General features: G+C 41.4%; 1 protein-coding gene across 4 annotated transcripts in view; it reads left to right on the top strand.

Annotated features, from left to right (window-relative positions):
- The first annotated feature begins 7,837 nt into the window (after positions 1-7,837).
- Positions 7,838-9,521, top strand: part of KIF1A (kinesin family member 1A) — a 195,640-nt gene continuing 193,956 nt past the window's right edge. For all 4 annotated transcript variants that reach the window (XM_072618743.1, XM_072618745.1, XM_072618742.1 and 1 more), the window contains exon 1: positions 7,838-8,074. The gene's annotated coding sequence lies outside the window, so the exon portion shown is untranslated. The remainder of the gene's footprint in view (positions 8,075-9,521) is intronic.

Below are 9,521 nucleotides of genomic sequence, written 5' to 3'. Positions count from 1 at the left end.
CTATAGAATCAAGGATGAGTTGAGACTCATCACCTGAACCTTTATTTCTGCAATTCACCTTCAAGTTCCCTGTTTCTGTGTTTCATTTCACATTTGTGATCCAACTAATTCAGGTCATATTGGCAATATAATAAACTAGACTTTGCCCTAAGTGGACATCCATATAGAAACACTCATCCACTAGTCCCAGCAGACATCTCCTCTGTGCTTGCAAACCTCACTTCTCTTGGCCAGTCCATTTCCCATCCCTTGACTAGGCTAGACTAGGCAGTCTGCGTGTACCACCCTATGCCCATTTTGGTTTTCATTATCCACCAATCCATAAATATTCTTTTAACTTTGTCAATGACTTTAGTACCTGACTTGTGACTTTCTTCTCCATTCTGTTTCCTGCCGATATATTTTGATATTCTTTTAGACAACAGAACTACACAATTCCTCCACCTTTCTATTCCTACAATTTTATTCTTCAACCAGTCTTGGCATCACTCCAGCGCTTGAGGCTAGATATACAGAACTTCTTGGCATTTCATAGACCCTTTGGGCCATCTATTGAAGCCTATTGATCTCTTCTTAGAATAATTTGTCATTGAAGGAAATGTTAAATTTCTGTTAGAGGTTTTTAAATATAAAGATGAAATTTTTCCCATCTTTGTTCATGGGCCTCTCCCAAACCTGAGATTTAGAACCCTTTCTCTAGAGTAAGACAGAGCTATTGTTTTAAAAATTAAAAAAAGAAACCTATAGAGGGTTTGCATTAAAAAAATTAAAGAGGGATCATGGTGCAAAGAGATCTAAGAATCTGAAAATATAATTGGAACACAAAGAGTAAAGAGAAGACAAGAATTTAATATTTCATGGACAAAAATTAATGCTCCTTTAGAACTGAATCAATATCCGTCAGTGGGGGAGGAGGGCCTGGTGGAGTAAAAAAGTGTCTCCTACCAATTTTTCATTTCCCACCAGTTAATCTGCTTAGTTTCAGCTTCAGCAACAGCCTCTCTTCTCCCCTCCCCCCTGCCCCAGAATGAATTCATCACAAGGAAACAAATCATCAAGGAGATGGCTTCAGCTTTGATGCTTATTCCTCATCAGTACCATCATCTGCCTCTGTCCCTCTGATTAGAGGGTAGAGCAAAAAACTCTTCGAAAAGCCTCCCCTTTAAGGGCACAGGAACTCAGCCAACTTTTCATTTCCTGCCAGCTGCTCTCGGTTTCAATTCCACTATCATCATTCCCCTTGTGGGGAGGGGATACCCCAAACCTCTTTCAGCTTCCTTTTGTGTGGTATCTTCCCTCTTAGATTGTAAGCTCCTTGAGGGCAGGGACTGTCTTTCTTTTTGTTTGTAGCCCAAGCACTTAACTCAGTGTCTGGCACATAGCAGGTATATTAGAATGCTTATTGTATTATATTGGGTATGTAATGTATACTATGCTGATGATTGAGGATGCTGATTGAGTGAGGAATAGGAAGGCAAAATATAGAGGAGATCTGGAGATACACTTCTACCTAGCATAGGTATGAGTAGATAAGGAAAAGTTATTTCTTCAGTCTCAGGGAGAGTAGATATGAAGGAGAGAGACTAGAGCGGAAGGGACCTTTCCCTCATACTACAAAAAAAAGGACAAGGATACTACTGAAGGATGCTTCCATAGTGTGCATTGTGGAAAAGATATTGACTTTATAATGATAAATATAGGAGAAATGGGCACCTGAGGAAATCATTGTCTGTGAAAGTGTTGTGCTTCCCAATGGCATGCTGAGAAAAGGAGTCCCTGGGATGAGTGTGGACTTAGATCTAGAGGTAAAATATACTGGATTGAGTTCATGTGAGTGAACATTGTAAAAGAATGGTCCTCACAACAAGATACAGTGACTTCTACCATACTGTTCTACTTTCTTTGTGAACTGATATTTCTAAGAGTGAGACCATTGAAGAAGAAGAAGAAGGTCCTATTAGTAACAACAAAATCAAGAAATATAAAGGGGAAAAAAGAATGAGCTTATATCTGAAATGCGTTTACAGAAAAGAAGAGAGAATCCACCTTTTCTATTCCAGAAGCCCTACCTTTCATGAAGAACTTAAAGAAAATAAGATAAGAAATGATAACTCTATAACCTATAAATGAGAAGATAAGATTCAGAATAACTTAGAAATTAGGACACAGAAAGCTAACACTCTTGGATACATAAGAGCATTGCTTAAGTTAAGATGATGGATGGAGAGATGAGTGAAGGAAAGATTTGGAACCACAGTCTTATGTGAGCAAGGAGAGAGAATGGTTGCAAGTAGAGGAAAACAAATAAAAAATAAATATTTAAGGATGACTATAGTCATATGCCTGATCCTGTGAAAGGATTTGGGTACCTGGGTGCAACATGATCATCCTAGTAGTTCATCCATGCCTCATTGAACAAAAACTCTGAGTAGATGTTAAGACAGCTGTGATTCTTATAGGGTATATGGCCTTCCATCCCTTAGCTCCACCTCTTTCTATGGTATAGCAGTTGCTTATCCACCAGACATGAGAATTCTGTGGACTTTACTCAGAAATCAGCTATGAGCAGCTCCCACCTGCTGGCCAATCTCAACTTCTTTATTGAACTTACTGTGTCTCAGAGATCCTTAATCATATGAATTTAGCATAATGTAGTTGGTTCTCCTCAAAAGCAAATAAGTATGGTTTTAAACTACATACAATTATATTTATTCAACATAGAATCATTAGTAAATAAGTAACACTACATATTAAAAGTCTGCCAGTGAAGTTGTCAGCCTCATCATCCCTCTGAACCAGGAATTCTAGGAAATGCAGTTTGGGATCCAGCTTGAGCAAGTAAAGGATGGTGACCCCATCATTTTCAAGCTCCCATTTAGCTCCCATACCTAGTACAGCCAGTAATCACATGGAAATTTCAGAACTCTGGAATGGGGAATCTCCTCTCCACACTTTAGATCCAGTGCAAGGTAGAAATTGATATGATTAATGCAGAGACCTCTGACACCTTCATGCCTCAGTTAGCCTATCAATGGAACAGGATACATGAAGTCAACCGATAGCCTTCTTAAGGATCAATGCCACCATCTTCTCACTCTGGCATCCCTTTCTCTGACTTAAATCACACCATTCTCTATGTCTCACAAATTCAGAGACCCTTCCAAATTACCTGCACAATTTCATTCTCCTTTATAAACTCATGTTCTTCTTTCTTCTCTTGTTGCTTCTTCCATAATCTTCTATCACTTCCTGTCACTACCTCCCCAAGACAAATCTTCAACACTGTGCAACAAAAACAGAGAAAAGTGAGATGTGTCATGCATAAGCAAAAATGAAAAGAGTAATGAACAATTTAAACAAATTTGAGGAATTTGGAAAGAGAAAGATAAATGGGACTGGGAAAGCAAGTTTGCGGGAAGAGATTCAAATCAAAATAGTGTAAAGCAAAGCAGATTTCAGGGACAAAATGCTGGATGGAATAAAAATCAATACACAGAAAAATAAATGGAAAAAATTGAAAACAACCATTACAAAGTTAAATGGGAATGAATTAACCAACCCAGTAGAGTGAAAAATAAAAGAATGGCTAAAGACAAAACCTAAATTTTCTACATTTGGGAAACATCTAAAATTAAAGACATATAGGATGAAAACAAGAAGGTGAAAATTCACCAAGTGTCAGAAGATTCTCCCTTTTCAAAAAAAAAAAAATAACAGGAGTTGCAATGCTCTCAAGGAAAAAGCAAAAATTCAGAATTCAGAGAGAGATGAACAGGGAAATTACCTTATGCTTGGAGTCACCAGAGACAATGAAACAATATGATTATTAAGTCTGTGCAAAAAGTGACATAGTACCTAAATTTGTGAATAAAAAGCTAACTTAAAAAAAAAGTTATATGTAGCAACGCATGAATTGTAGGAGACTTTAATGTTCTTCTCTTAGAGCTAGATAAATTTAAAAGAAATAAAACCAAAGCTAAATTTTTAGAACTGAATAGAATATTTAGGAAGTTAAATTTAAAATATTTGTAGCATCTTTTGATTGGAAATACTAAATAATACACATTTCTCAGAATCACACAGTATCTTTTTTATTTTTTAATTTAGAATGAGATAGGGATAGGGACTATAACTGTGATTTCACAGATAGGGATAATTCCTGGGTAAGGAAACTCCTCTATCTCTCTGTGCCTTTCAAGGAACAGATAACTTTTTTTTAATGTAAAAGGGCTGAAATGTTAAACAGACACCCCCCCCCCCCCCCCCCCCCCGCCATACAACCAAAGACCTTCACGGACCTCAGTAGAATTAAAATAGTAATTTATGCAGAGAAAACAATCAAAAGATATATGAAGACTTAAGCAATGAAATTCTGACTAGTGAGAGAGCAACAAAACAAATCAGAAATAATTAGCATATGAGTAAAATGCAAAGAGACAATATGGTGAGACAATATATAAAACTTTAGGGCTGTAGTCCTACAGTGGTCCTCAGTCCTTAAAGAAGTGAAAAAAAATTCTCTGAAAATGCACTGAAAAAATGCATCAATAAAAAAAAGTAAAAAGAGAATTGATAAAATAAACATGCAATTTTAAGGCTAGAAAATCAACAAATTAACCAAAAAATCATAGAATAAGAACATTTGAGAACCAGAGAGAAAAAGATAAAATAGAAAACAATACAACTATAGAAAATCCCTATGGTTTCTAGGATAAAATATGAGCACCAGTTTGGCATTTAAGGCCTCCCACAACGTGACTGCTTTTTGAATTTTTCAATGTTTTTCACACTAATCTTTTTACATTCTGTTTTCCAGACCAATTGTCCTGCTACTAGTTCCATAAACTTGACATGCTGCCTACCAGTTCCATGCTTTTGCACAGGCCATGTGTATGTTTTCTGCCATCACTTTTGAATGCTCAGCTCAGGTTCTCAAGCAGCCTTTGTCGAGCCTTACCAGTTGCTAAAGTATTTTTCTTCCTAAAATTATCCAATATTCATTTACTTATTGATATGATCATCTGCCCCTAGCAAAATGTATATTTATTCAGGATAAGGGCAGTTTTGCTTTTTTTGAGTGTCCCCAGAACCTAGCATAGTGCCTGGAACACAATAGATGTATAATTAATGCTCAGCAAATGGAATTTAGTTGACTTTTAGTTTCCATTCTGAAATAACCAACTTGGACAGGTCATTGGATATCTTTTAGTTTGTTTCTTCATCTGCAATAACTGCCTTATTTGCTTCATGGGATTGTTGTTGCTGAGGTAGGATCAAATAATGAATGTGCAGAAATGTGAAAAGAATTAAGTGCTAATAAATGTAAGGTTGTTGTCAGCCAAGGCTAACACTCCACAATGTAGATGACATACCTTGTCAGCTACGTATTGGGATGGGTTCTTTTTCAAGTACCTCTTGGATCAAATGCTCTCTAAGTTCTTTCGAACTCTGAGTTTTTGTGATTCTGTCATTATTATTACTAAGATTATACATTTAGAACTTGGAAGGGACCACAAAAACATTTATTCCAACTTTCTCATTAAAGGATTGAGAAAACTGAGGCACAAAAAAGCTAAATGATGTGCCCAAAGTCACAGTGATGTGCATCCGGGATTTGAACTCTGCTCCTCAGGTCATTGCTATTTCTCTGTACTATACACTGCCTTTTCATACTAATAATGTTATTTCACATATTTTATGTTTACACATATGTACATATGGATAGTCATGACCAAATAGTTCTTCATCTGATGGTCAGTGTGAGGATGATGAATTCCTCTAGACAAGAATCACTAAGAGTGAGAAGGCTAGGTAAATTCAGATCTCTTTTGATAGAGAAAGTATCCACATGATGAGATTAAGAGCTCACTGAAGTTTTGTTGTAAACCCCCCAAAATGCTCAGGTAGGTGGTCTCATTAGCTGTAAATATCTCCTCTTTTGATGCAGACCACAACCCATCCACGTTTGCCTGGCCTTTTGATCAATCTATCAACAGTAAGTATAATCCTAGTTACTACAAATATGAAACCCAAAATGAAGTAGTCTCTGCCTTCAGAACATTCTGTGAAGGGCAGCAACATGGACACATTTCAGGTAACACCTTCCCATATCTTCTCATAAATTCCCCATAGCATCACTATTCTGAGGTACTCCTTTTCTTTGTTAGGACAATAAGTGGAAATACATAGAAATATGTACTGTCCACCCCCAATTACTGTTGCTGTTTGACTAGCACATTGTTTTCTTTGTATATTTCCCCAATGATATCCTTCGCTCTGTCCCTCCTTAGTAATTCCCTATGTGTATGTGAGGATGCATGCGCATGTCCCTCATACTCCTCTCTATTGTGCTTTATGTGATCCTCATTTTAATTCTTTGGCCACTGTCACGTTCCATGAGCCTAGCCTTAAAGCAGAAGTACATTGCTGTTAAAAGTGGGCCTCTGTTTCAAGTAGTTTAGGTTCTTTAAAAGGATATGTAATTTTCCCAAGGCAAATCAATCTGCACTCCACCTCTTGTTCAATTTTGGATCAAAATCATTGTCCATTTGTAGCTTAAATATGTCAATGGAAACCATATAAGACTGCATGTTGTCTGGGGGGGTATGGGAGGGAGGGAGAGAAAATCTAAGACTTATGGAAGTGATTGTAGAAAACTGAAAATCAATAAATTAAAAAAAAAAGAAATGTCAATGACCCTCAAGCTTGTCTCCTTTGCAGACAAGGACAGCAGACTCTTCTCTCTGTTCCTCTCTGGGAATGGTATATTTTCTGAAAATGGTAAAAAATGTATAATAATGGACAAGATCTACAGACTTTCCAATGAACTACGCATCATATTCTGGGCCACAGACATTCATGTTCAGTGGACGTAAGCATGCACATAGCTAAAATTTGTACCTTACCCTAAGAGAGCATGATTCGAGATCAGGATGTATCAATCAGTTACCTGGTACTGGTAAAGGAAAACCCAACAGCTTTTTTGAAAATGGAGAAAAGTTCAAGATATTCCCATGAAAGAAAAGAAGTCATTTCCTTAGGAGAAGTCAATCATTTCCATCCCTAAACATTTTCTTTTTTCTTGCAACCAACCTGCTAGGGAAGGAGATTTTAGAAGTAAGGACCTCTGAAAGGCAGTAGGGAAACAAGTAACCCCAATTTATTAGAAAACATGCAGTAAAGGGGTGCTATACATATGTAGTTAAATATGGGTAAGAAGAAAGAGACAGAGACAGAGAGATAGAAATCATAATTAAGGAATAATGATCATAGATCTTGAGATGCTGGGAACTCAGAGGCCATCTCGTCCTAGGTATATGTACATGTATGGTGCATGTGTGTGTGAGCATAATTTATGCCTTCATTCAAACCTAGATGAAGAAGCTGCCTGTAGTCAGTTGGGGTTTGATGGGGGTGAGGTGAGGAACAAATAAAAACAAGACAAGGTCCTTCCTCCACCTCAAATTTCCTCAGGGAGCATTCACATGCCAGGTGCATTCAGGAGTCCAAACTTAGATAAGGGTCCTATTACCTCCCACTTGGGAGGTTGGCAGCATGGATATGCCCTGCCCTTGGGTGGGAGAGAGAGGCTAACTGCATGCGCTAATGGCCAGAGCAGAGGATGACCTTCTATCTTCTTCTTTCCCTTCTCTCTCCCTCGCTCTCTCTACTCTCCCAGGTGACTGAGGCAATTCCGCAGTGGTGGACTAGCTCCTGGGAGCCATGATGTCACAGCTCCATCATCAGCATCAGCAAGAGCAGCTGTGAGCTCGAGCCCTGAAAAGCCTCCTCCCATCCATCCCTGCAAGCTGACGACGGCCGGGCTCGCCCGCTCGGCTCAGCCAACCAGCAGGCAGGCAGGCAGGCAGGGAGGGGGGCTGGCTGGCAGGCAGGGCGGGAGGGGGAGCGGTGAGCAGGGAACCTGCAGAGAGACAGTCACGAGAAGGAGGCAGGCGTCTCTGAAGAGAAGAAGAAAACGCAGCCCGGCCCTAGCGCCATCGTCGGGAGCTGTCCCCGATGCCAGCCGCCGGGGATCCAGGCGTGAGCTCCAGAACCCAGTGACCCGCAGCCGGCGGTAAGCACAGAAACGGCCCGCCTGGGTAGATTGCGGTGTGTGTGTGTGTGTGTGTGTGTGTGTGTGTGTGTGTGTGTGTGTGTGTGTGCGCGCGTGTGTGTGTGTGTGTGTGAGGATGTGTGCGTTGTGGGTATGGGTGTGTGTGTCCCCGCATCTCTGAAGGATCTGGGATGGGGGCCCTCGCCCTTCCTCTGTCTTTGGCCATCCCCCCTCAGCTCCCGGGAGCTGTTTGAGGCAACCTGGGGGGGAGGAGGAGGCATCGCCCTTTGACACGTCAAGGTAGCGGGGCTTCTGCAGAGCGCTCATCCGCCTGGCATCCCTAGCGGAGAAGCTCGCCCAGCCGACACTATGCATTTGCCTCCCAGTCCCTCGGGCCCTCTGTGCATCTCTCCCCGCCCCCAGCTTGCACTTGGCTCTGTTTCAGGGCAGAACAATGAGGCAGATTCACGGGGATCGGGGCCTTTGTGCCCAAGTCCTGAATGGCGGTGGAGGGGGAAGGGAAAAACAGCACTTTTTCTATTAACATCACTGCCTGCCTGCCCATCCCCACGACCACCACCATGCCGCATCATGTGGGCAAGAGAGGGAGGCAGGGTAGGACCCAAATATCCCCACCCCCAAATCAGCAGAAAAACATCCCTGAGGATACAGGGCTGTGGCAGGGAGTGGTTATGGGGGAGGGGGCAGATGGGTCCAGGATGGTTGGCCATCGGCGTCACCACGCCTAGTCTGACAGGTCTCTGGTTAACCTTTGCAGCAGGCAGGAGGGGCCTGGGAAGAGGGGAGTTAGCGATAGGGATGGAGGTGGAGATGCAGGTGGTGTTGGTAGTGATGGAGATCAGGGAGGGAGGGGAAAGAATGAGAAAAGGACTCTCTGGGGACCAAGATACAGGAGCTGAAGTGGAATAAAAACATCCAGGGAGAGGCTGGAGCTGGGGGAAGTCTGTCCATGGAGTGAGAGTTGGAGGGGGCAGGAGGAGAGGCGAAATTGCTTCCTTAGTAAATAATGAATATTACTCCTTGCTCACTACCCACGATGAAATCGATTGTCCTTCCTGGCTCCTACCCCACCACTCTGGGGTAGGTGAGCTTTGCATCCTGTCCACAAAGCATTTTTTAAAATGATGAGGATCTTTAGGGCCACTCTAGCAATGGAGTGAGGTTTGGGTTTATTTCTAAATGACCCTAAATGCTGTCTTCTCCCCCTCCCATTTAAGCCCTCCCTCCCTTCCCTTCATCCTTTTCCTTGCTTTCTCAGTAGGACTCACCCTTTCTATCCTCCCTCCCCAACCCCCACTGCTCTAACGCCCCCTTTTCCCCCAGAGGTTAGCCACTGGCATACTTCCTCAGTAAGAGGAGCTGGGCTTCCTTGCAGCCAGAGATAAGACAATTTTCCAGATAGTGGGAGAGCTGAGGTAGGAAATCTAGACAGGGAAAATGGAAAAGC

Source organism: Notamacropus eugenii, chromosome 6, assembly GCF_028372415.1.
Source record: "Notamacropus eugenii isolate mMacEug1 chromosome 6, mMacEug1.pri_v2, whole genome shotgun sequence".
Taxonomy (NCBI): Eukaryota; Metazoa; Chordata; class Mammalia; order Diprotodontia; family Macropodidae; genus Notamacropus; species Notamacropus eugenii.
This window is presented reverse-complemented; position numbering and strand designations above follow the sequence as displayed.